At 50.6% G+C, this 26,175-nt stretch overlaps 1 long non-coding RNA gene across 1 annotated transcript in view; it reads right to left on the bottom strand.

Moving 5' to 3' along the window:
- LOC139829447 (uncharacterized) overlaps positions 1-26,175 on the bottom strand; it is a 125,340-nt gene that overhangs the window by 39,473 nt on the left and 59,692 nt on the right. Inside the window, exon 2 of the long non-coding RNA XR_011741916.1 lies at positions 10,313-10,405. This is a non-coding gene — a long non-coding RNA (uncharacterized lncRNA). The remainder of the gene's footprint in view (positions 1-10,312; positions 10,406-26,175) is intronic.

Below are 26,175 nucleotides of genomic sequence, written 5' to 3'. Positions count from 1 at the left end.
AGACACACGCAGGGGAAGAACCCACGGGGCTGTGTCACAACACAAGAGCAAACACTCGTCCCCAGCCCCTGGAAGTGAGTGTGAGCAAAGAGAGGGAGATGGGGAGGTCCAAGGAGCCCCTTCTGACCGAGAGCTGATACAGGCACATCCCAGGGACAAATTCTTTCAAAGCAACAGCATCGACGAGACCTTCACCCACTCCCTGCTCCTTCCCACGTGGAGGTCGGTCGTGTTCCCAGGGGTGAAGAAGATGAAAGGATCTCTGGGTTCTCTGCTCCTGCCTTCCCCTCCAGGGATGAAAGTTTGTTTATTTGGGTCTGTAAACAGCCCCAATTTCCCCCCACTGCTGATGGCTTAATTTCATGCTCCTCTGCAACAAGACCAGTATCTGAGCCCATCTCCTCCCCACGGGCAATTACTCACACGGCCAGCCCCCTCCCCAGCTTCACCAGTTTGGGGTGACCAGCCGAGAAGTGGATCCTGGAGGAAATGAGCTTTGCTCACATCCCGGGACAACCTGGAATGCTGAGGGAAATTAGGGCTGAGCCCAGAAGTTTAATTTCCCCTTGTGATGATCAAGGGACCTCCTTTGGGTACCTCTGAAGTTAGAGGGAAAATAGCCAAAGACAAATGAGAAAGTTCACTGGAGGCTGAGGATTTCACCACAAATCACCTTTGCCAGGGCAGGTTTTACTGCAGGAGTTTCTGGGTTAATTTAACCCGGGAGCAGAAGCGCCAGCAGCCCCCGAGGCTCGGGGCTCTGCGAGAGGCAATCATTACCTGCCACCTCCCATTTCTGACATCGGACCCGAACTCGCTCGGCATTCCCTGGGTACCCGTTCCCCCAGGAGTTTTACAAGCAGCAAACTTGAAAAGCAAACTTGCGCTCCCCGTTTTGGGTCAGTTACGCGTTACTGAAGCCCATCAGCACAACACAGACACCCCTAGGAGAACAGCGATCCAGCACTTGCTTTGCTACAAGGCTCACGCTGCCACCTTTGAAATGCCAGTGCAAGGGAGAAATCCTGCTCATTCTTGTGTTGCTGAAGTGACTTGTTACTGAGCACATAGAGAAAAAAAGTCATTTAACCTGGCTTGACATCAACTTTCCCAAACCTGCAAGACAGAGAGCGAAATCCACCTCCTTACTGTGATATCAGAATTCACTGAATTCACTCTCCAGTTCAGCCGAATGGGAGCAGGACCCTGTCCTGGGTTGACCGCTCACCCCACAGCCCAGCACGTCGCTGGTGCCGGTAAATCCACACCAGACGCCCCCAACACGGGCGGTCGAGGGGCCGGGAGGGTGGAGGTGACGAAATTACCAGCAAATCACCACCCCCTTGGACGCCAGACGTGACTTGTTCAGGAACTTGGCGGCTCTCGCCCTGGCACCAAGTTGCTCAGGAAGGAGGGGTTGGCTCCTGTGTCATGTACATTGTCTTAGAAGATTGATTTTCCACCTGTAAAAGTGATCTACACCCTCCCTCCTCTCCTGGATGCCTCAGTCAAAAGAGAAAATGGATCTTTTAAAGATACATGTATCCATCACTATTATTTACATTCTAATATGCATACGCAGGTCTGCTCCAACAAGGGAAATGTAAATCAGATGGACATCGTTCCCTGAATGCCCTAAAGAGCTCCATTCCCCCCAAATTAGAATAGAAAACGCTCTTTTAAAATGCACCTTTAATATGTAAAAGCTGCTGCATCCTGACTCTAAATAAACCAAACTTGAGCTACATGCCAAATATCTTAGATAAAGGACAGGTAAGATGGTAGTATCTGGCCAAGGAATCGGTCCTAAACAGCTATTTATATTAATGCAAAGAAGGTACAATGTTCTTCCTCTTGATATATGCTGCAGTGGGATATAGTTTTGTCCCACTAGTGAGAATAAAAACGTACAGTCCATGATAGGCAAAGTCACATGTGTGAGATAAAAAGCTCCAACTATAATATATGTCTTCACCATGTATTCTCTTCAGGATTTTCTTTAGATCTTCAGATGACAACAAGAAAACACTTACTCAAGGTTAGACACTGCTCTCTGGGCTTTTAATAACCATTCCCTGTATCCTGGGGGATTGCATCCGTGAAATAAGGCAAACTCAACTCGAGCGGCTGGACCTGCGGAGACAAGGAGGATCCTTCCCCGCGCCTTTGTTCCTGCTTTGCTGTGCATGCGAATGAACCGCGCACCGGGCTGAGCCGAGGCACGGGGAGGTGACGGTGACAAACGGCTCTGCCTCGGTGCCAGCGCGGCCCACGGTCCCCAGCGCGGGAGGGGACCCTGCAGGGACAGCGGGCACTGCCCTAAGCAACGCACGGACCCTCCTGCCCCGGCCCCTCCAGCTAACAGAGAGGCTTCGTTAGCCCACCTGATTTTAAGACAAGCTCTACCTCTTCCTATTTCTGCAACATCTTGGGAATTCCCAAGCAGTTTTCCAAAAGCAGGAGTGGGGGTCCGGTCAGGCAGGGGCCACCTGCACCCTGGGATGGGCTACCTGCACCCCAGAATGGGCTACCTGCACCCCGGGATGAGCCATCTGCACCCCGAGATGGGCTATCTGCATGCTGGGATGGGCTACCTGCACCCCGGGATGGGTTACCTGCACCCCGGAATGGGCTGTCTGCACCCTGGGGATGGGCTACCTGCACCCCGGGATGGGTTACCTGCACCCCGGGATGGGCTACCTGCACCCCGGGGATGCACTTCCAGGGGAGCTCAGCATCACACCTGGCAAACACCAGCAAACTTCAAAGACGACCAAGAAAACTACCAGTTGCATTGCTCACATCTATTAAAAGGAGACCCGTGCTCACAAAAAACCTGGTTTAGAAGCAAAGGCCTGCAGCGGGGCGGCAGGGCCGCCGCTGGGGCTGCGCGGCCGAGGGCTCCCACGTGCTGCTGCCCAGCGAGGCTTTTCCACACAAAAGCACGGAGCTCTCCCAACAGGCCTGGCGATAAAGCTGCGGTGTCGGAGCCGTGTATCACCGAGCAGAGATGGTATCTGCCCCGTGCCCCGCTCGGCGCAGGCAGGGACCGCGCGGTCCCTCGCCGCTGATACCATCTCCCCGATGGGAACCAGGAGAGATAAAGCAAAGCTGCACCGAGCCCTCGCTCCGGCTTTTGGGCTGTTTGCTGACCCTTCGCACCCACAGTCTTCCTTCTTTGTGCAGAAATCCTGCGTAACAGTGCATCCACAGATACACAGAAAACAGTTTATCTCGGAAGCTGCAATTTTAGCTCACGACATGGTGCAACTCCTGAGCCCACTGCCAGAAACAAACCCCATCCCAGCCATGGAGTGGGCGCTGCTCCTTGGCTTGGGGAAGATCTCAGCCTTCCTTGTCCCATTGCAACCAACAAGTCAGGCTTTCACCGAAATGCAAATTGATGGTAAAGCAGCTCCTGAGATACCATCTTTCTGCAGTTCAGGCATCCTTTAAGCATCACCTTGTTCCCAACTATTCTGGTGTATCACACTGCAAACATCCCCCTCTTTTTTCTCTCCCATAAATCCACTTCTATTCCCTGCATCCAGTGCTCGCTGCTTTACACCAGACAGCACGCACTATAACATGCTCAGCTTGCTATCTGCACCAGCCCCAAAACAAAGCTTAATCAGGCAGCGCAAGTGGTACTGAGAATGAGGTATTCAAGGGATGGTTTTCCTTCTGCGTTGCTGCTTTTTGACACATCCCCTGGTCCTGCAATAACACGTTCTCCACTTTGCATTAGGAAAGACATTAGCGATGGAGGTTTTGCCACTGCCTGAAAGGATGGGGAGTGCCTGGATGCCCAGAGCCGGGAAGGACACTGCAAATGAGGGAGTCCCGGGGTACGGCCACAGGCTCCGGAGCAGCGCAGCGGGCAGGACCTGCGCTTGGCTCTGCCCGCGGTTCTCAGCCCTGCAACCCACCCAAGGCACAAAATGCACCCAGGGGCTCTGCATTACAGTGCTCCCTGCAACCCTCAGAGATGAGCCAGAATTCACCTCTTTTCTTACAGTCTCTGCTTATTATTATTGCTAAACCTGGTTCGTAATTCAACAGCATTAATCGACTCTGATCACCAGGGCTTGGGGGAACAAGCAAGTGAGCAAGGACCGGAGAGCAGGGCCGCTCGGGGCCTGCTGGTTGTACTGGGATGCTGAGCAGTAGCACTGGGACAGGCCCAGGGTTGAGCTTTATGCTTCTGGGCAGCCCAGCATTTCCTTCTACAGCCCAACAGACTGACGCATTATACCCAAAAATCAGTTAAAAACAGTCAGCTAGCTACATATATCCACCAGGATGTGATCCCACCATTAGAACTCGCATCCAGGTCTTATCAGGGTGACCCGGCAGCTGTAAACATCCCAGGATATTTCGGAAAGAAAAACAATTTGCTTCCACTATTTACTTCTTCCTCCTGTTCTTGACCCTGCGAGCCTACGAATGTTCTTCCCGCACCTCCGCTGCGAAAGAGACACTCTCATCAAGGAGGAGTAAATCACAATAACAGGGAAATAAACCTTCCCCTGAAATGATTCCCAGCTTATTTATTTATTTCTGCGGCTTTGCACGAGTCTACATAAAAGCACATGAACTGCGGCGGTGGGTGAGCGGCCCCGGCCCCCACGAGCATCCTCGCCCCGTCCTCTCGGTGCTGGCGGGACACGGCGGTGCCGTTTTCCCTTTAAATCTAACTCAGGTAATGAAAACGCACAAGAAAATAGTGCGGGTGCATCTGGGAGCAGTAGAAAACAGTTAGATCTTCATAGAGCCATAAAGAAGTAAACAGTAGGCTGCTATGAAGATCTATGGGACCCCGCAGTGCCATTGTCTTCAAAAGGAATTAAAAACAAATTGCTGAGGGCCAGCACATAATTTAGAGACTCACGGCAATTTTATGACTTGCTAATGTTCCTAATTACATGCCCGTGAAAGGCTTAATTAATTGGGGGATGTAGCAAAAAGTGGAGCCTGTGTTTGTTATCATGGTTCCACTGCATTGATTTTAGTGCCTATGGAGAATTTAGGGCCTCTTTATTTGCACAAAGAAAATGCAAGTCTCTCGAAAAAATGCACATTAAGATCAACCCCTCGCTGCTATCTAATATACTTTCCTCTACTTAACCAAAGTGCTTGTAATCATATTTTGTAAATGTTGGTGCCGTTAATTGCATTGTGAGAGAAAATAGGTTCCGCTCCACTGGTTGTGGAGAATTTTATAAAGTTCTTTTCCTGCTCCCAATCCTGAGGACTCGGAGACAGAAACTCCTCGGAAGTTGGTGCGGCGGGCAGGGACCGCACGGCTCGGCCTGTCCCTGCTCCCCCGCAGGAATGGGGTTCCCGCAACGCCCGGGGCTCCGAACCTGCGCGCACCAGGGCAAGGCTTGACCTTCAGCCCTTCCAACACGCTCAGTGAATTCCAAGCTCAAGGTTTTGCTGGGATCTTCTAAAGGAAAGGACTTCTAATGACGTTAAACGCAGGCCCACGCCGCAATCCCTCTTCCCTAAAATGCCGCTGGGATCGGCGCATGGACGGTCCCCAGTGACCGCCTTCAACCAGAACTAATGCAACACTGAAGAACATAAAAATGCACAAGAAAAAGCGTGGCACCGTGTAGCAGAGAAGCACGGCGGAGCCTTGGTGCCCTGACAACACCCTGCACTCCTCAAGGCTGTAAGACAGTTGTACTTTTTCATGTTGAAAAAGCACGGGATGCTGAGAACCCTGCACGGGATGCTGAGAACCCTGCACGGGATGCTGAGAACCCTGCACCGGCTGCAGTTCCGACACACGCGGGACAGCGTGGCGGGGTCTGTGTGTAACACGCACTGCTTCCTGAGGGTTTCCAAGGATGTGTTTCACAATGGAGAGGAGCAGGAGGAACCCCTGGGGTGGCACGTGCCACCAAATCACATCCCCAGGCCCTGCAGCATCACCACCCCACCCAGCATCCCCACCAGTCTCAACACACCACGGCCTCTCCCACAAAGGGAACCAAACTGCTAAAGCTGAACGTCTCTGTTAAGTCGCCCAGATCCAAACTTACATTATATTAAAAAACAGAAACAAAGATATTTTTTAACACCTAACATTTCGATGGAAGTTAAAAGCGTCTCTGCTAAAGGGAGCACAGGGATGCCAGGCCAGGGAGAGCGGGGCAGAAGAGCTCTCGGTCTGTGTGTACGGCAGAGCCAATATCCAGATTAAACCCGGGAGAACGGCTGCGTGTGAGTTGTGAGGACCAGACCCCCTGGGCAGCCAAGGGAAACGCAGGCGACAAACAGCGAGAGGCAACTCCAGCCCCAGCACCCCTGACCGGCCAGGGAGGACGGTGCTGCTCAAAGAAACGTGCGATGGTCGCTTTGGTCAGGATGTAGACCCTCATTGCCTTCCTCTTCTTCATCCTCCCTGCACTCGCATCTCCTCGCAGCAACGTTACAAAGAGGAGGAAAAAAAAAAAAAGGCAAAGCCAAGTTTGTTGCTCTTGAGAAAAGGAGACGTCTCTCAAAATATAGTTGGTGCTTTGACGATAAGACCTTTGACAGAAACATGAATGACACGAATACTTTGATCTCTGGTCTCAGAAGCTTCAACAGCAATTATGAGTCAAGAGGGGTGAGCGTGGGCAGCAGCTGGAGCGATGCCCCGGGGGGGATGCTGCAATCAGACACAAAACCCGCAGCATCTCCGCCTGCGCCACGCACACCGACCGGGGAGGGGGCGGCCGGGGGAAGCTTCATATAAAAAACAACTCTTATTCTTCTGAGAGACATAACATCGACAAGACTTTATACATTTCAAAGCCAAGAGCTTCAAAGACAGGTAAAATGCTAATTCTGCTAATGTAGGTTTTTATGTATATGTTCTGAAAAGGTAAAGCAAATTAATCACCAGCTTTACCCCCTAATATATATCTGTGTTACAAATATATTACAGCATGTCAGATCTAAGGAGATATATCTGAACAGCGGTGGTTAAAAGAGCATTTCCCTTTTCATGCTCTAATACAGTTATTTTGATCTTTCAGTCTTCATATTTTTTGTTCTCATCAAAGGAATGATGGTGCCAGAGATTAGGATGTTATTTATTTCCCTCTCACTGTCCTACCCATGTTAATCACTCCTGGTGTCAACAGCTGCGGCAGCGGCGGTGCCGGCAGCGCCCGTGCGAGACCGGCCCTGCTGCCTGTGCTGCCTGCGCTGCCTGCACCCGGTACCCCCATCCCTTACGGTCACGTCCAAAAACCCCTGACCTTCAAAGGCTGCTGGAAACGCGATGCAAATGGAGGGCAGGGAGGGGACAGAGACGCCTGTGGAGTGGAGGGACCGTGTTGGGGAGGCAGAACCAGCGCCCAGCTCGGCTTTTTGCATCCCTGAGACTGCCCTGGAGATCACCAGGAGAAGGAAACGCTGATTGTGCGGCAGTGTGGTGTTCGGCACTGCCAGAAACCCCGGCTCCAAATTATATACAGCTAAAAACGACCAGGGAAACAGAGAACACAGCGAGGCAGGCGCAGAGACAGGAGACGGTGACCCAAGAGGTGCTGCCCAGCTCCAGCACATCACAGCCCAGTCCGGCCAGTCCCCTCCTGTGACAAGGGGACACCTGTTACCGATTGCCCCAAAGTCCAGTATCAGAGCAGAGCTGACCCCTTGGCTTTCTAACGCCTCTCCCAGGGCTCTGCCCCCTCCACTGGCCCCAGGCACCCTGGGGAATCCAGCATCTCGGTGTTGCTGGGGTGAGGGCAGAGTCCTGCTTTCCTGGGCCATTTCCAGACACCTCCCACTGAATCTGCCCCTGCATTTCCATAGCACATCTGAGTTCAGCCAGACCTCGCAGGTCTAACAGCAGCACATCCCAGGTTTAGACACATACTGAAACGACGCCTTCATGCTCCTCCATCACCTGGCTCAGGAGTGTGCATCACCTCCGGACACCGCAGCTCCCTTCTGCCCCGGGTTCTCCATGCAGAGACCTGGGAATCCAGCTCCTGCATCCAACAGACACGGGGCTCCAGGCCGGAGCCCAGCGTGACTCCTTCCCCAAAACCAGACAGAGGGGGGAAGGGGATGCTCCCACAGCACCAGGGAGCTGCTCAGCCAAAGGGCCCGTCCCACAGCCGCAGAGATTAACGGTGTTGACTCTCCTGCGTGCAATTGCGCCTTGGTCAGCACAGACGGGGCCTGGGAGAGTTTAGGTTGTCTGGAGAAGGGCTGAGCTTTGCTCTGGCAAAACCACCCCCAGAGCCCACGCAGGCGATGGTGCACGTGTGCTCAGCAGAACGCGACGCCTTTGCGCTGTTTTGAGCAACACAACGGCATTAGTGCTCCTACCCCGCGGTCAGCATCGGTCTGGCTGTGCCGAACGGCTCGGTGATGAACGTGTTCAGGGCAGAAGATGGTGATATGCAGGTATCTCAATAATTATTTGCAGAGATTAACTGAGTAGGCGCACTTCGGGCATAACTAATCCTTGAGAGACAAGCAGGAAAAGGCTGCAGGAGCCGATGCCTTTGAAGCAGGTGAAACCAGTGACATTGCCCACCACCAGCATTGTGTTCCTTGCCTTTAAAATGCTGACACTTACAGGTTTGATGGCAACCAGACTGCGCAGGGGCACCTTTGCTTTCACATCAGATCTGCTGACATGAACAAGAGTCGATTCAGATGGGCATCCAAACATTAAAGTCCTTCCCGATTTCCATAAAATGATTGGCAGGATGCCTACTGCTCGCGGCTGGTAGCGCTGCTGATAAATGGCATCTTGATAAAAAACTTGGGGCTGTTTTAAGCAAGAAAAAAAACCCCACCACATACTCTGATTGTAATTCACTCAGCTGCTGACAGATGAGATGTCTCATCTCTAAAAATTAGATCCACCTGGTATCTTTGCTGCCTGTACACGGAGAAATCAGGGTCCAGCGGCCGGGATGGGAGGACAGAGTGTCCTGTCCCCCCTGCTCCTCCCCTCCCTCCTGTGCAGGGATTTTCCTTTCCAGGTCTTGAACTACTGGAGCTTTCACAGGAGTCCTGAGGGTAAAATCTTGCTGGAGCAGCTGAAATCCAGGGTCACTGCTGAGACACAGAGATCTGACCCACGGAACCAGCTCCCTCCTGCAACCTAAATGTTAACAAACGCATAATTCTCAAAGAGAAAAAAGGAACTGCACAGATCACTTGCTGCCGATTCCCAGCTAATCCATCAGTAGATCAATATAGGTAAAAGAGAGGGGGAAAATCCCAATTTCAAGCCCTAATAATATTATTATTCAGTTTCTGTAGCTTTTTAAAGCACTTAATTCTAAGTATTTTTCTTAAGGTTTAAAAATGACTTCTAAAGTGAATCTGAATGTTACAATGGGAGCTTTTTACCCCCAGAGATCAAATATTTCCTTCTCTCATTTCTCTGCATTTCAAACCATGCAAAAGTCCTGTGAGCTGGGAGGCCCTGCCAGGCAATGCAGGTGCCCTCGGGTCTCACCTGGAAACAGATGCAGGGCAGGTAACACCTACAGCCATTCACCACTTACTAAGAAGATGCTGGATCGCCCCGTGGTGTCTGAGCAGGCAGGGAACAGCCCAGCGGCGCCACCGCAGCCTCGGCATCTCCCACCTCCTACAGGACACCCACGACAACACAACTTCCACCAAGAGCTCGGTAAAGACTGAAGAGGGGCTGGTCAGGATTTCTGGAGGACCCCCCACTCTCCTGGATGTTTAATTCCTTACATAGCTCTGAAAATCTCTACAACGGTTAACGGAGACTGACAGCACCTGACGGACCTCGTTCTGCCTCCACGGTATCACCAACATCACTGTCTCACGTAAAAGTCATCTGATTCCCCTGGGATGGGTAACACAGAGGGGTCCAGAAACATCCCCTAGTGCACAATGGTGACAGCGACAACACAGCAAAGCCTCCAGGAATCACGGTTTATCACTGCTCAGAACAACCCGAGTACACACAGCCCTGACGAACCAGCCGCAGAGCATTCATGGACCTGCTGCCTTCCCCTTCCTTCCTCAATGCCACCTCCAGATGTGCTGCCAGCTGTGGCGACACCAGCACCGAGACTGAACTGACACATCTGGCCCAAGGGCTGTCGCAGCCGGGCGAGCATCCCCGCGCCCAACAGCAGAGCCCCAGCACCAGGCAGAGCAGAGCATCCCAGAGTCCCCAGGCTGCCCAGGGAGAACGTCACCGTGTCCCCACACCGCGCAGGGCTCCCCAGCAAGCCCTCTGCCCCCCAGGTTGGCCGCCCATAAGCACCAGCGTAACAACCGCAATTAACGGTGGTGACATCCCTACCTTGATCCCCGTCACGGTCCGCTGAAGTCGCTTTGAGAGCCGGGGCTTCAAACCTGCGTCGCCACCATGCGATGTGACACCGGCGAGGATTTACTGTGGAAACAAAAAAACCCGCAAGTGTGAAATGTGACTGTCGATAAAGTAATCCTCAGCAATCAGACAAAATTAATTGTGTGAACATCATTGATCAAACCTACTTAATACATTGGGTTTGTAGAAAGCCGGAATGTAATTTCATTACCAATCTGCTCCATCCTAATGAAATTTCTAATAACACTCTAATTTTGATTTCGGTTAAGGAGAGAATGATGGAAATTTTCTTTTGCTTCTCTTGTAAGGTTTTATTTTATTGGTTTTCTGCAATACTAGGGATACTAATTTTTTTTTTAATTTGACATTTTATTAGCAGGGGGTTTAATACAACAACAGATAAAAAAACAAAATTGCAAAACGGACAAACCTTACCGAAATAGAATTGATGTCAAAATTACGGAGGCTAATTTTAAAGAATTTGATTTATTTTACGAGTGGTGATTTGGGCTTTTTTCTTTTTGAAGTTCTCGCTGATTCCCGACCTGAAGTGGTTTCAATGCTACCAGTCCGCAGCCCCTGTTTCCACTAGAGGAGCTCAGCGCATGGGAGAGGCGGCGGGGGAAAGGGCTGCAGACGGGGTCTCAGTGCTGCAGCCTCCTGCAGGACACACTGCACTGAGAACACGGGAAAAAGCCTCAAAAAACAACTATTTTGTTGCTCTTTCTGCTACCAAGCACTGAAAATGAACAGTGCTTGGCTGTAGCACACATAGGAGGGCAAGCCCTGCTCTCGGAGCATCCTGGTACCGCTGATGGCTTGGTGGGCAATGCGGCCGGTGAACAGAATCACCTCTCCCGGGTGGGATGTGTGTTGAACACAGAGGATGTGCAGGATGCACAGGATGCGCAGGACACACAGGATGCACAGCATGTGCAGGACATGCAGGATGCACAGGATGTGCAGGATGCATGGGATACACAGGACACGCAGGATGTGCAGGACATGCAGGATGCACGGGACGCACAGGATGCACGGGACGCACAGGATGCACAGGATGTGCAGGACATGCAGGACATGCAGGATGCACACGATGCGCAGGATGCACGGGACGCATAGGATGCACAGGATGTGTGGGGCGCACAGGATGCGCGGGACGTGCAGGACATGAGGATGCACAGGATGTGCAAGATGCACATGATGCACTGGGTGCACAGGATGCACAAGATGCGCAGGATACACAGGATGCACAGAATGCACAGGATGCACAAGATACACGGGACGCACAAGATGCACAGGATACGCAGAATGCACAAGATGCACAGGATACACAGGATGCACAAGATACACAGGATGCGTAGGATGCGCAGAATGCAAAGAATGCACAGGATGCACAGGATGCCCAGGATGCACAGGACGCACATTGCTGTTCTGCAGATATTCAGGGGCCTCTGGCTGGCGGGCCGGGCCGGGAGGAGCAGACAAGGGAGCAGAGAGCGTGTGCGCTGGCTGCAGGAAGGTGATGCTCTTTGACTACTGAACTGGTGCCTATCTCTGGTATTTCCATTTTCAGCAACCTGATGTGTTTTGGTGATTTATTCATGACCGGTGTAGTGAAAAATTGGAAAAGGCCAGCGGGATAGCCATGGGCTGGAGATCCAGCGTCTGATTGAGGCTACAACTGAATTACTGTCAGAGGCATCATGCAAGGTTTACTCCAGTGAACGTGAAGTCAAATCTTTATATTAATAAGTGAACATGAACTATCGGAGAGACGGGCATGTGTCTGCTGCCCGTGGGTCTGGGAAGGAGCTGCCAGGTCAGCAGAACTCGAGCACACGGAAGCTGCAGGGTCTGGGGGTGCTCACCAAACCACGCAGGGGGAGACTTTACTCATGCACACAATGGTTTAAAAGGCTCCTGCAGGCAAAGCTCGGCTTTAATGTGTGCTAAATTACCTGGGTGAAAGCACGCAAGGGAGCCTTGGCTTTCGCTCCATTACTTAAGCACACCTGAAAATCCAGCCCCTTGTTCAGGCTGCACTGCTAAAACACGAAGGGTGCATGCTAATATTGCACATTAAACCCCGCTCCAACCAGAAAAGCCAGTCTGAAAGGGACAGTCCCCGAGAACCGTAACTCGGGAGCTGCCTTGAACACAAAGCAAACCCAGAAAGCCCAAACCTCTACAGAACAGATAATTTTTGCCCTGTTTCTAAAAAGCAAAAGGAAAATGTCCCATTCCGTGCTGATCGCACCTGCATGAGCTGCCCTCCCGTTCTCTTTCAGAGCCACCCCACATTAATTTTCACATCAAGTACAAGAAACCAGTTTCCACCTTGGCTTCCAACTCGCTGGGTGTAAAAGGGAGGTGAGGAAATGCCCCTTTTCCCAAGGGTCCCCTCCAAATGCGAACTTTGGAGGAAACAAAACAAAGCAGCAATTAATCCAAATGGGGAAAAAGGAAAAGAAAAGAAAATAGCAGCAGCAGAAGAGGAAGCCAAAGGCTGCATTACAGTAGCATCTAGCAGCTCTTCATAATTACAGTCTCAATGCCACATCCAGCTTCCCTCCTAATTACTGCCCGCGGTTGGTGCGCACAGACTCGGAGCAGCAGGGGTTTTTATTGTGCACACACCGATCGCTCCTTGTTACCAAGCGCTCGCTTTGGGTCTGTTAGACATCACCCCTGTCCGTCCTGTCCATCCTGCCTGCAGCGGGTCTGGTCCCTCACCAGAGAGGGCAGGCAGAGGGGACAGTCCCCACAAACGGGCACAGCGGGTGCCCTGGGGTTCTCAGACACGCGGGACAGACGGGACGGGGGTCTGTCCATCCCTGCTCGCTCTGGGCCGCTGCTGCCAAGGGTTCTCCTGCACCTCTCCAGGTTTCCCAGGGACAGAGCTGGGAAGGCTTCAGACCAGCGAGGCGAGCGCTGGATCCGGTTCTGATGTTTCAGCTTTTAATTTCTTGGCAACCAGATTTAACTCGCGCAAGGTTTCATGCCGGGTCTCCTCTGAGCCGGGCTGTGGTCGAGGCTCCGTCTCGTGGGCTTCTCACACCACCTCTGAGCAAAAGCTCCCAGCAAATGCGAGCCAAGCTGCCTCCTGGTTGTTTTGGGGTTATAACCCTTCGGCTGCTTTCCCTGCAGTCCGGTGGCACTCGGTTAATCATTGACACCATCGCTGTCTTTGGCAAGAAGCAGGAAAGGGCCCTTCTTCTACCAGAAAGGCAGGAGAGCCGATCTCCTAATAATTTATGGCTTGAACAAAGTTGCAGAGCAGCAACCAAGTATGCAGGAAAGGTTGGGGTGAAAAATTATTTACAAAGTGAATGCCCTGAAGACACTTGTACTGGACAACAATTACGGCACCTTAATTAACTGAAATTTAGTTTGCCCGTCGACTGAGGCATGTCCAGTGCTAAAGTTATTCCACTGCTGCTGTCTGCTACTGGTTAATGAATATAAATCAGATGGTTTATAGTTAGTGAACATGTAATAGGCTTGCAATGAGTTGAATTCCAATGCAAAATGCCTGGGGATAGGAACATGCCATCCATAAAATATATATAAATAACAGATTTACATTTCTACAAGGAGAAAAACAAAGCTATCCTCCCGTCTTGGTGTTCTCCCAGCTCGACAGACCCGCACTCCAGCTCTCAGATGAGACAAGGGATCGATATGTAGGAATTTAGGAGTCTGGTTGCCCAAGGTGCAGCTAACAAAACGCCCAAACTCTTTGGTACCCTCCCCATTTCCCTGCCAGCGCTCGGCCCTGTCCTGTGTGCCCCTTTGTGCCGCTCGGGAGCGGAGCCCCAGGGCAGCGGTGCTGAAGGTGACTCGGAAGGTGCTGAGCGCCCGGTGCAGGTACCGAGGCCACCGGCGAGGAGCGCGGCCTTCGCTGGGTTTGTACCGGGGACAGACGGGGAAGCAAGGCTGGGCTTTGGCTACAGCTCCTTTCGCATGAGCCTTTAGAGACATTAAAAGGAAAAAGCAGAAAGCTCCAAAAACCCCAACAACCACCATCCCCTTCTGCAGTCAGTCCTGAGGGCAGACTGCAAGGCAGCAAATCCCTCCAAGTTTCTTACTTGGAAAATAACCTTCCCTTTGTGGCAGCGATGTGCGGGCAGGCCTGGCCAAAGAGCCCTTTGTAATCCTGCGCCCAGGCTTTGCATGGCCCGAGATGTCCTGCTGCAGGTCAGGGATGGGAGGCTGTTGGTATTTGGGGCACCGCACAAAGGAGCCTCTCGCCCCCCTCCTGGCAAACAAAGCTCCTCCAGGTCACCCTGTGCTGGACTGTGTGGGAGATGATGAGCCCCAAATCACCAGATTATTGGGAGCTGTTGGCCTGGGGTCACCGAGCCCGAGGTAGGAACGATTATCAAAAAGAGACCCTGTATCAAACCCCCCAGTCTCAGCTCTTCACGTTTCCTTGCTGCAGAAGCAAGAAATTGTGGACTTTATTTATTGCGCAAATTAGGTACAAGAAAATTATGTTCTTAATGTGAGACTTGATGAATGTTCTCAACTCTCCACCCCTGCTAGGAAGAGGGGGTTACAATGAAAATTATTTACAAAGCATGTGCTACCCTGCAGGGATATTTATTCAGGCAGAGGATGTTTCCGCAGATTTTGTTGACAAAGGCAAATCAAATTACATTTTTGCGAACGTTACAACAAGCATCTTGATTTGCTATGGACATCAGCCGCATCCTGACAAGGCCGGGAAGCAGCTCCGGCCCAGCACCCTCCAGGCACCTCCAAAGGTGGGCATTTCTGGTACAAGGGAATGGATGGATGAAATGCTCTGCAAGCTGGGCATGAGCTTCTAAATATCGATTGGAAGTTTTTATTCCTTTAAAATGTATAAAAATTGTTGTAAATCCAACACCCAGATTAAAGAAGGTTAATGACTGCAGGAGTGAGTTCTTGAGAGTGGGAATATTGAAGGCACGGGGGGTCAAGATGTCAGTAAAAATCAGTAGGTAAAAGTATGTTGAACTAGATCATAAACATGTATTTTCCATCCTCTGCCATGTGGCTATTGCGTCAATACACACACACATTGGGCAAACCAGTGTTACTTGTATAGCACAAGTTACTTCTCAAGAGCAAGACATAAATACTCAGCTTCACCAGGGGAAAATATGGACATAGTGGGTCCTTTCCTGCAGCGAGAAAGTCCACGGGTCAGGAAGGGTTTGGGACACACGAGAAGCCCTTTGGACTCACAATGTGGGTTCCCATACTGGGAAGAAACAGTTCAGAGCTCCTTGCTAAAGGAAACGTCACTTCAGCAGAGTAGCGTTGATCCCCTCTGATTAAACCTGTGGGTCTTAGACTTGGTCTTCAATCAGGTCTTTGAGAAGTCCCAACAGATTACAACACCCCTGTGCTTAGCCATCGTAATGACTTGTGGGTGATTAGCTTAACCAGCATTTCACCCCATTCAATTTCCATGGATGGCCTAGATGTACCAAGGAAGACGTTCACATTAATTTTTACATAATTAAATCAGGAATGACCCCGGTGCCGATGAAATAAAACCTCAGTTCTTCCTGGGCTGCAGAGTGTTCATCTTGGCTTTAACCCTCAGAACGCGAGAGCGATCAGCTGGGAGGACAGACCCGTCCCCTGTCCCTTGTCCCCTGCCTCTTCCAGCCCCTTCGCCCTCCCCACGCCAAGTGTCCCCAACGTCCTTCACCCCAGTTCTTGGCGCAGTCCCCTTGCACAGGTGACTGTGCGTCTTGCTTCAACTTTTACAGGATAACACCCACACTTTCTGGGAGAAGCCTTAACGAGCAGCACAGTGACACAACAAACGGCTGACGAGCACGGGGCTGGAGCTTTGGGATTGTTGAGGAGCATCCATGAGCTGCAACTTGGGGAACCAAGGGGGTGACATGAGCCTGAGGGTCCCCGGAGGACACCCCATCCTGCACCCCTGCCCACAGCCGCTCAGTGCTGAGGTTTGACACGAGACTATGCAAACTAACGAGGATAATTACTGTGCCTTTCGTTAAACAATCCCCCTTTGGAGGTGGCAGCGATTACTCACTTCTACTGTAATTTTAATTGGTGGGCAAACATGATCTTTGTAGAGACAAAGCCTCATTCTTCTCTCTCTTGTAACAGTTTAAATCAATACTAACCCGGGGCTGCTTGGAAATATTTAATGAAAACTGTTTTGACAGAAAATTGGATTCTTGATGGGGCAAAATATTTGTTTTCGACGGCAAAGTTTCACTTTGTGGAAAGGCCAAAACTTTCTCAATCCGTACCAAAAGGTCAAACAACACGACGCAGCCGTCGCCCTCGCGCGCCCTTTGCCACCGATGCCCCCGATTGTGTGCGGGGAACCTGGGGTTGCAACCACGAGCCCTGGGACACTCGAAGTCCCTCTGCAAGGAACAGCGGTCACAACCTCCATGCCGTGACTTGCCCCGCTGTGACAAACACCGTCAGGGACACAGAGGGCAGGAGGAGCAGGGTGGGGTGTGATGGAGCAGAGCGGGACGAGCATCCCAGCAAACGCCGCGTGGGGGGGCGGCCTCTGCGTTCACCTTGAGGGGAAATTAGCGACGGCAAAATAAAAAAGCCTTACTCAGGTCTTGGCTAATGATTATCCCATTAAAGAATCAGCTGACATAATATCATTGGGTAGTTTTATAAACCCCGGTGACAACAAGACGGATGAGACCTAAAGCCCTGACAGCTCACCTGCCCAGAGAAGAGGGAAGTATTATACAAGAATCTGCTGTTTTACTGTATTGCAAATCTGTGCAAGCGGCAGCGCTGGCTGCCACCCCAGCTCAGGCAGGACAAGGTGATGTCAACCCAAAAAGTCACTCACACGGTGCGAGTGTCGGGTACAATTAGCCCATTTAACGAAAAAGAAGTGCCTATGCTGCAAGTTCCTCCCCTTCCCCACATCTTACGCTGAAGACACGGATGCTACAGGACAATGCACAACCTCAAACGACATTCATCTCGTTTGTGACGGTCTGAGTTATTCTGGGAGCGCACGGGGCCTCTTTTGCTGTTGTTTAAAGGAGGCGACACCACAACATGGACTGGCCAGCAAGTCACTGCCTTCCACTATGAGTTAATGAATACAGATACACACATATACATTTTTTAATATCTATTTTTTTACAACTCTACCAAAAAAAATCAGCCAAATGAAATAAAGCATTGGCCCAAGGCACCGCTGCATCCTCGGCATTCAGGATTATGCATGTTAGGGGAAAAAGAAAGGCAAAAAAACCCCCTTGCTTTCCCCCCCTTGCCTGGGTGTCATGAGCAAGAAATGAGCAGCTGACCTGAGTTTGAATTTAGAGTGTTCATTAATAGGATATTATGCCATATGCTCAGCACACTGTCTTTTTTTTTTAATGCAGCCGCCAATTTGAGAGAATTTCTAATTAGTAATGGTATAATGAGAGTATTCAGAGGCTAATGTGGTGGGTGGGGAAGCGAAATAGATCGCTTGGTGTGGACTGGAAATATTTCTGTTCAAGTTCCCGGTGAAATAATGACCCGCCATAAAAGGCTGCGATCTCTGACAGATGAAGGACGTCCGGGGAGGTTCCATTAACTGCGGAGGGGGCGTTTGAGGGGGAAGGTGAGACAATTTGGGCTGGTTGAGCTCAACATGGGAATGTCGTGGAAGGAAAAGCATTTTAGCCGGGGGGTGAAGGGGAGGAAGCACAAAGCGGAGAGATGGAGAGGATGGAGGTGCTCAGCCTTTGAAAAGTGCTTTTGCGGTGTAGTTGGGGGTCAGATCATTTAATATCTACTCTGTTATGGAAAATCGGGACTAATGAGGTCAGTGTTCTGTGGGAACCTGTTGGTGTAAAATGTTCAATAGATTTTGAATAAAATAAAGGTGTGAGGTGTGTGAGCTGGCGGAGAGCGGTGGCCAAGGGCAGCACATGGTTCACCCTCCCACAGGGCACGGGGACAGGAACCCACCCAACGAGCCAGGGCATCCCGCACCTTCAGCCCAGTGCTGCCTCCCAGCCCCAGTGGTGGGAGGACTGTGATTCTATAGGGACTGTGATTCTACAGAAGGGAAAAGGGACGGACTTACAGCGGTCTGCAAAAGGACAGCCTGCAATACAGAAAAACGCTCCCTTCCCTATGAAAAATACCGCGCAGTCCTTATAAATCGGAAAATAAAACGTTTTCCCAGAAGAAAAGGGATTGGGTCTGGTGTGGGAGCTGGGCGGTCTGGTCTAATGGCACAAACCCATTCCTTTGCTTTCAGGGGGAAAATTCCAAACAGCGATGGAGAAAATCTGAGTATTGCAGGCCAAAAAATTAAAAAGTAATAATAATTAAAATAACATAATGATTGTCATTGTCCCGTGTCCGCACCGAGTCCCTGCGCTGGAACGGACGCCCCGCTGCCCCAGCCTCGAACGGCCCGGCTCCCACACGCAGCCGCTGCGCACAAGCTGGGACACATGCAGATTTCTTCAAATGAGCCATAATTAATTTGCCTTTTGATTGGACCAATTAGATCTTTAACACTGTAGGAAATAATTTTTTACTAACGATTAAGCTGAAGAGCAGGAGTTTCCCTCTCCTGTAAAATGTTTTTACTGTATTATCCCGTTATCTTTAGGAAAGCCAATAAAGTTCTATGGCTGTGGGGTCTCTCCGATGCCTCCTGTGCTTCTCTTCTCTATTGCGACACACTTTTTTTTTATAGAAACAGATACCATGGCCCGAGATGGGCAGTAAATGACGGGTTTTGGTAGATCTGAACCAACACAAGCAGGAAGACAAGAATGCACTCGAGTAGAAGTGCAGGGGCTCCAAACCAGGCTCGTTGTGCAGGGACTGGTGTGTAAACCCTGCTCCGAAAATCAAATATTCATAATCCTCATATGAGATTCTAGAGCACCTTTTAGGAAGAAATAAATGAGGTATGCTTTAAAAGCAGAAAAAAAGGCACTGAGGCCATGTAGAACCAAGCCACAGTTTCATAAATAATATGTTCATATGCCAACATTCAACAATTAAAAGGCTTAAGATTCGTTTTGGAGAATGAATCAAGCTTAAAACCCATTCGCCTACCCCTCTTCCATGTGCTATGAGAAATTAATGCATTCACCCAACGTATTTTTAGAAGGGATTTATTCCTCGCTCTCACACCATCCTTATTTTGCAGAGTAATAGATGCGAGCGGTGGAGTGTAAGCAAGATGTTTTCTTTTCCTTTTTTAAAGTAAATCTCGCCCTCGTTGAGAGCCGTGCCCAAAGCCACCAGAGCCGCCAGCGGGCAGACGGTGTCAACCGCCGGTGAGGAAGAGGAGGGAAGGGGGACGGAGACGCGCTCGGTGTCCCCATCGCTGCCACCCCTTGAACATCGCCCAGTTCGCTGCACAGCCCGTTAGTGAGAAATAAATAGTAATATAATACGATTCTGAAGAAAGTGAAAGATGTGACTGTAACAAGGCTACCGTGTTCTGCTGGATTAATACGCCTGTTAATTACCAGCGGTTCCTGCGGTGAGCAGCATTCGGGGGGTTCCCGCAGCCCCCAGCGAGCCCAGGATGATGCTGGTTCGGCTGCTCCATGTCCACCCAGGGCTGGTGCAACAACAAGGAGCAGCCACCAGCACCATCAACCACGGGGACACGGGTGGGGACAGGGCCTGGTCACCTCCGGGATGTCCCTCCCCACCCGTGTTTGGCATCAATGGTCAAGGCGGCAGGGCTTGTCATTCTGCAGCTCGAGGCATTAGCAGGAAGGGCCCTCTGGCCACACCAAATGTTTGCTTTGGGAAAACAAACAGCAGTCAAATCCAAACCAAAAAACCACAACCCAATGGTCCTTTATTCAATTTGAAATAAAACTCGCTATTTAATTAAAAAAATATATAACATCAAAGGTGAAAGCACTCTTCGTAGATTTGGTCCAAATCCAAAATTTCTGAACAGGAAACTCAGAAAATTCCATTTTCCGGTTGCCAAAGGGAAACTTCATTTTCACGCTACCAAAAAATTCATTTCTTATTTATTTTTTCAGCCTGAAAGCACCATCCCAACTCAGCCTGATGGATTCTGGCACCCAAAATCCTGTTTGCCAGGGACCGAGCTCCGCATCCAGAGAAGTCCCTGTCCCAACCCCGTGTTGTGCAGGTGGCCCCGTGTCCCACGATGTTTGCCCAGAGGCAGCCGATCCAAACCATTTTACCAATCAAAACCATTTTATCGATCCAAACCATTTTACCGACACCCCCCGCTCGCCCCCACCGCTTCTTTAAAGTCCCCGCTCCATTTTTGACGCCTTCCCACCCGCTTTCCAACCTGACACGCGAATTCCCACCATCCCACTATCGGGGGAACATTTGCTGCTTCCCGACACGCGCGTGTCCCCCCGGGGAGGTGGAACGGAGGAGCTGACGCCTCTCGGGAGGTCTGGAGATGAAGAATGTGACACGTCGGTGTCACCGCAGCCCGGGGGTGGCGGCTGCCGTGTCCCCAGCCACCGCGCTTGATGGGACCCGCGCTGGGAAAAGCCCCATCCAGGGAACCCCCGCGGGCTCCGCTCCCTTTCCAACCTTATTTAAGAAGTTTTGCCAGCTCTACTTTGCGCAGCCCAGTGCTGTTCATTTTCGGTTTGCTCGAAATGTTCTCCAGCTGAATACCGAGTGAAATAAATTCAAATCCTACTCCGCAAATGACACTGCACATAAATATTCAGTAAATTAGCAGCACACTTTTATAGATTTATCAGTCATTGCTGGCACAGAATGACAGGCAATGTTGTAGCTGAAATATTAATGCTGACAAATTAATGATTTCTGAGTAAATGATGTCATTTTTGCACCGTTTCATTAAAATTTACTCACTTTCAATATCAGCTTCATTTCTACGCCAAAAAAAAAATTAAAATCATTTTCATTTTCATTCTCTCTCTCTCTCCTTTTCTTTTTTCCTCCAGAAGCCTTTTTTGAACCCAAAGGGCATAAATTTCCTACCGGTTGCTCTGGGGAATAAGAGGGGCTGAAGTTTGGGGGTCAGGCAGTGGAACCCCCACCGCTCACATCCCATCCGGGACCCCCATTCAACCCCAGAGCATCGTCCATAGAGCAAAGTCACCCCGAAAAGCAGCGCAGCCCTCCCGCACCTTCCCCAAAGCAAAGGGGCGAGTGCCTTTGGGGTCCACAGCAGTTTTGAGGAGAGAAAGGTGGTTTTTAGCCCAGCTGCCTATGGGGGATCTGTGCCCTTTGCCACCCACTGCCATCTTTAATGCACCGCGTTGGGTATTTCGGGTAAATTACCCCATCAAAAGCCTTCGTGCCCCGTCTGTCACCCTGGGCACGGCTGGTGACATCGGTGACAGGCGAGTGACAAAGACAGTGGTAGTGGGTACAAAAATAAAGGGGGAAAAAGAAAAAATAAAGGGAAAAAAAGGCAGAGAGAAAGAGCCCAGCGAAGGTTTTACCCAGGATTCCCCGGGCTGAGCTATATCAGTCAATCTCCGGGCTAATTCGTGTCAGTACTTGTTTCCTATCTCCTTGAGTCTCCAGCGGAAGGTTGATAAAATTGAAGTGGAAATGAAGTTGGATGCACAGGAGGATACATACAACAATAGCCTGGTGAAATGGGTTTGTATCCCTGATACACTCTTTGGAGCATCAGGATTCGCCGTGACCTTGACAGCGTCCTTGGGAGAATAAAATCAAATAAAAGGGAGAATTTCTATCGAGGAGAGGAAATTTAAGCAAAGCGCTACATTTACCGCACCGACTTTGCCGTGTGAGGGAGCGACACTGGCTCCCAGCACCCGGCTTATTTATCCAGCGGGAGTTTATGTTTGCACAAGCACCTCCCCAGCTATCTATCTAAAATGCAAAGAGAGCGCCCTGTTACAGCACCATAAGATGCCCGTTCCTTATAAGAAAGCCTCCGTGGCCTCAACGAGTTGTTGATGAATAGAAGGAAACTTGTCAGGGTTTAAATAAAATGTGTGTACAGTGCGTTTCTCGCCAGGCTGCCTGGACCGGTTGTCAATACCGCGTGAGCACAACCTCCCAGCCAAACTCCACCGAGGCGCTCATGGTTAAATACAACACGAATCTCTGTCTGCCGGCCCCCTTAAAATCAAAACATTGAGAAGAACTGTGTTGAGATGGAGACGGGAGAGGGGGAGAGAGCCCACAGAAGTGTTCACAGCACAGAGAAAGAGGAGCTGCTGCTGCAGAGGAACAGTAATGCAATCCTTTGCTATGGGTTTTAAGTGCGGTGTACAAAGGTGGAAAAGCCTTTGCAGCCCCTCACCTGGCACCAGCAGCTTCCTCACGGGAGCTAAGGAAGCCGATGCTTTCCCTCCATGCGGTACAAACATCTGATAGAGCACACTTGGGATGCTGCGCCCACCTCAGAACCTCAAGCTTTTGCCGAGACCTTCAGGGAAGATTGGCTTGAAGCAGCAGGTTTAGGACCCTTCGCTCAAGAAAAGGTTGTTCCCAAAACAGATGCAAAAGATTGAGTAAAATCATTTGACAACATAAAAACAAAAGGATGCTGGGAATGCTCAGAGCAACGCCAGCTTGGATGAGAACACGGAGCACCGCGGCTTCTCGTGCTCTGTGCCCGGCACTTCATCCCAGCAGAGCGAGGGTGCAGCTGAGACCCCGTATTCGCAATAACTAAACCCAAACCTGCCCTGCGCCAGCAGCGGCCCCGGTCCCAGCACCCACCGCGCTCCCCGGATTTGGCTAATAAGAACCAGCTGGGTTTTTCCACTCCGATAGCTGTGAGAAACTGATGACAACCTGTTTGACCGCTGACCTCTGAACTTGACCCCCTGCTAATACCTTCAGCTGCTGATTGTCATGGGTGGCTGGCAGAGCCCTTTGTCTTTTGCTGTTTTGGAGTCCAGACAGATAAATGATTTCTATTTGTCCTTTGGCGCAACGGAAGAGCTGATCGATATTATCCACGAATGATGTCAAGGATTTGTCGCCACAGCTTATGAATGACAAAACACTACCCAAAAAAACACCTTTTGGGGCAAAAGATTGAAAGCTGGAAAGGTTTATTGATTTTTGCTTTCTTAAATAGCAGCTCAAGCCACAAAAGAGAAAACGAAAAGCTTTGTGTGCTAAAATGCAGCAAAAAGCTTCCTCGAGAACAACGATTAGATCAGCTCTTGCATTTAAGTACTGTGTGCCTTGCCACAGTCAACTGCTCAATTTTGTCTGCTAAGCCCACTGCAATTTCCACCCATTTTTCCTTATTTCAAAAGCGCTTGTATAGTGAAATACCAGCCTCTGGAATCAAACGCTTCTCTGCTTTTGTCCGCTGGCCGGTCGGGAGCAGGTGACGCATCTCCCGGGTGGAGAGCAGCGGGAAAGCTTTGATGTCCAGGCGCTGGGAGGTGGGTCGGACCCCCCTCTGCCCCGGTACCCCACGGAACCCTCGCGGTGAGGGATGCTCCGGGTGCTCAGCAACGCTCCCTCCCCACGGCCCCACCACGGGCAGCAGGAGGAGGTGATGGCACAAGATGTTTCCCAAGCAAACGCAAATTTAAGAGAGGGTTGATGAAGCGAAGCGGGTCCTCTCTTGAACACCCACCTACAGCTTTTGGGTTTGCGCCTCCTCTGGAGGAAGCGATATTTAGGTTCTGGAAAAACCCACCTTGGAGCCTCCCAGCCCTCCAGATTCTGGCTTGGGCTCGGAGGTTTGGCTCCAACAGCCCAAAATCAGCTCCAGGGAGGGGGTTCCACTGGTTTAAAGGCCGGAGCTCCCTGGGGTGAGGGCAGCGTCTCCCCTCAATGTGCCTGAATTACACGAGCAACAAAACCCAACAGATACTTGTGCTCAGGAGCTTTGACTACTGAAAGGAGACATGGCATGAGTCCTTCTGCGAGGACACGGAGAATATAAAAACGCAGGGACTAAAGAGAGACCTCACCTGCGGCTCTGGGCATGTTTGCTGAGCCTGTTTGATCTGTTTTCCTCCAAAAAACCCCCCCACAAGCCTCCCGCGGCACCGGAGCGTTCGGTCCCTGGCAGAGAGCCTGCCGCGGTGTTACCAATGACCCAAACCGCTGAGCGCTCTGCGGCCGCGTCATTCCTCTGCTGCCCTTTGAGCTTTTATTTTGATCCGCCAAGTGTGTCCCAGCGCCGGTGCCAAAGGAAGTTCCCGAGACAATGTTCACCGTGCCGCGCTCACGGCGCTCACCCCCTCGCTCGCACTCCTTGGGCAGCCTGACAGCTCGTTTCCCTCAATTTACAGAGCTCACATTTCATGTATGTATTATTCATTATGAAAGAATCTCAATTCCTACGCCATATCCTGAATCAGAGCGTACACTGATTTAAGCACCTGGCTAACAAGCTGGGAGGCTCCAGCTTTGGGCTCTTCATCAGATGCTCATTAAAAGGCACAGCCTGGCTTCTGCTTTTAGAATTGTGACTTAATCAAAAATGCCTTAAATCTGAACCCAGTCCCCAAAGAAAGGAACCGAGGATTTCTGTTCACCCCTGGAAAACTTGGCCTCGGCTTTCCCACCAGTGATATTTTACACCCTGCTTGCGGTGAAGATGCTTTTAAGAAAGCGTTTTCTAAGTAATAAAACGTCCCCAAGTACGGGGATTAGACATAATCCAATTCCTTTATCAAATAAAGATGCCATCGTGGCCTTTGAAATATAAAGGAAGAAGTTCCCTCACTGTTTTCCATCTCACAATTATATCACATAACACGCTCGCCAGCGGCTTGGCCGGCGCCGCAGACACATAATGAGAGCTGGAAAGGGCTCGGCCTCCCGCGCCACCTGCTCGCGCTTCTGCATCATCTGGCGAGAGCAGGATTAATCCCCACATTTGGATTTTCCATCTGCATTGCATCAAAGGTAACCCCCGTCAGCCTGGAGACACAACCCGTGTGTCCGAGCAGGAAATACCCGGCATGGCCGCAGATTCTGCTGCGACAAATGCAACGCTTTCTTTAGGGGTCTGTTGGTTTAATTGAATTTTACGCACGGATAAAATGTTTTGTGAAATTTCCACTATGGGGTGTTGTAATTAAAACTGGTGAACTCGATACAGTCAGGCAACTCTTGTAAAGCCGTCTTTGTGTGCTATGTGAACAGCAGTGGCCCTACAGTCGGGGTTTGCTGCTGGACGCCAAGTGCTTCCCAATTTTGGAGCGATGCTCCTCGGTTGAGAAGGGCAGGTGGTTAAACGGTGAGGAGACTCCTCTTGAAATAATAAAAAGAATGTAGAAAAGAAAAAGGAAAGGCAAACCAAGCCAAAAAATAACCCCACCTCGAACTGTAGAAAACCTCCAACTTTTCTCCAGTGCTCAGGAGCCACCACATTTTCCAAACTGATCACATTTCCCCTTCGCTCCAGCCCCTGTGCAGGCGGCAGGGAGAAGGGTCCTGCCTGAGGACGGCTCAGAGGGCATTTCAGCAGCACATGCTACACCAACCCCGAACAAACAGGGAGAAAAATCAGAGCAACGGACTCAAATCGCAAGGAAACACAATAGATATCGCACCCGTTTACTTCAAAATGAAATCTGTTGTGAAACAGAAACCTTGCGTTCAAGACGTGGGTCCAGGTGAGATGTTCCCTAAAGAACCGGCTGTTTAACATCAGCCTCCACGCTCTTTGACATTGATTTTTGGGTCTAAGTCTCAGCGCAAATCCACGAATCAGCCCATGCACGCTAGGAGGGTGAGAAATAAAACTAAAAAATATTATGATGATCCTTTTTGTGGAGCTGGCAGCAAAATCTCAGTAAGTCACTAAAAATCAGTGGAGGAAATGCATTCCCTTGAATTTTGCTCCACCCTTTGGTAGC

This window comes from Patagioenas fasciata, chromosome 19, assembly GCF_037038585.1.
Source record: "Patagioenas fasciata isolate bPatFas1 chromosome 19, bPatFas1.hap1, whole genome shotgun sequence".
Lineage (NCBI taxonomy): Eukaryota > Metazoa > Chordata > Aves > Columbiformes > Columbidae > Patagioenas > Patagioenas fasciata.
The sequence above is the reverse complement of the archived record's forward strand: the minus strand, read 5'-3'. Positions and strand labels throughout refer to the sequence as shown.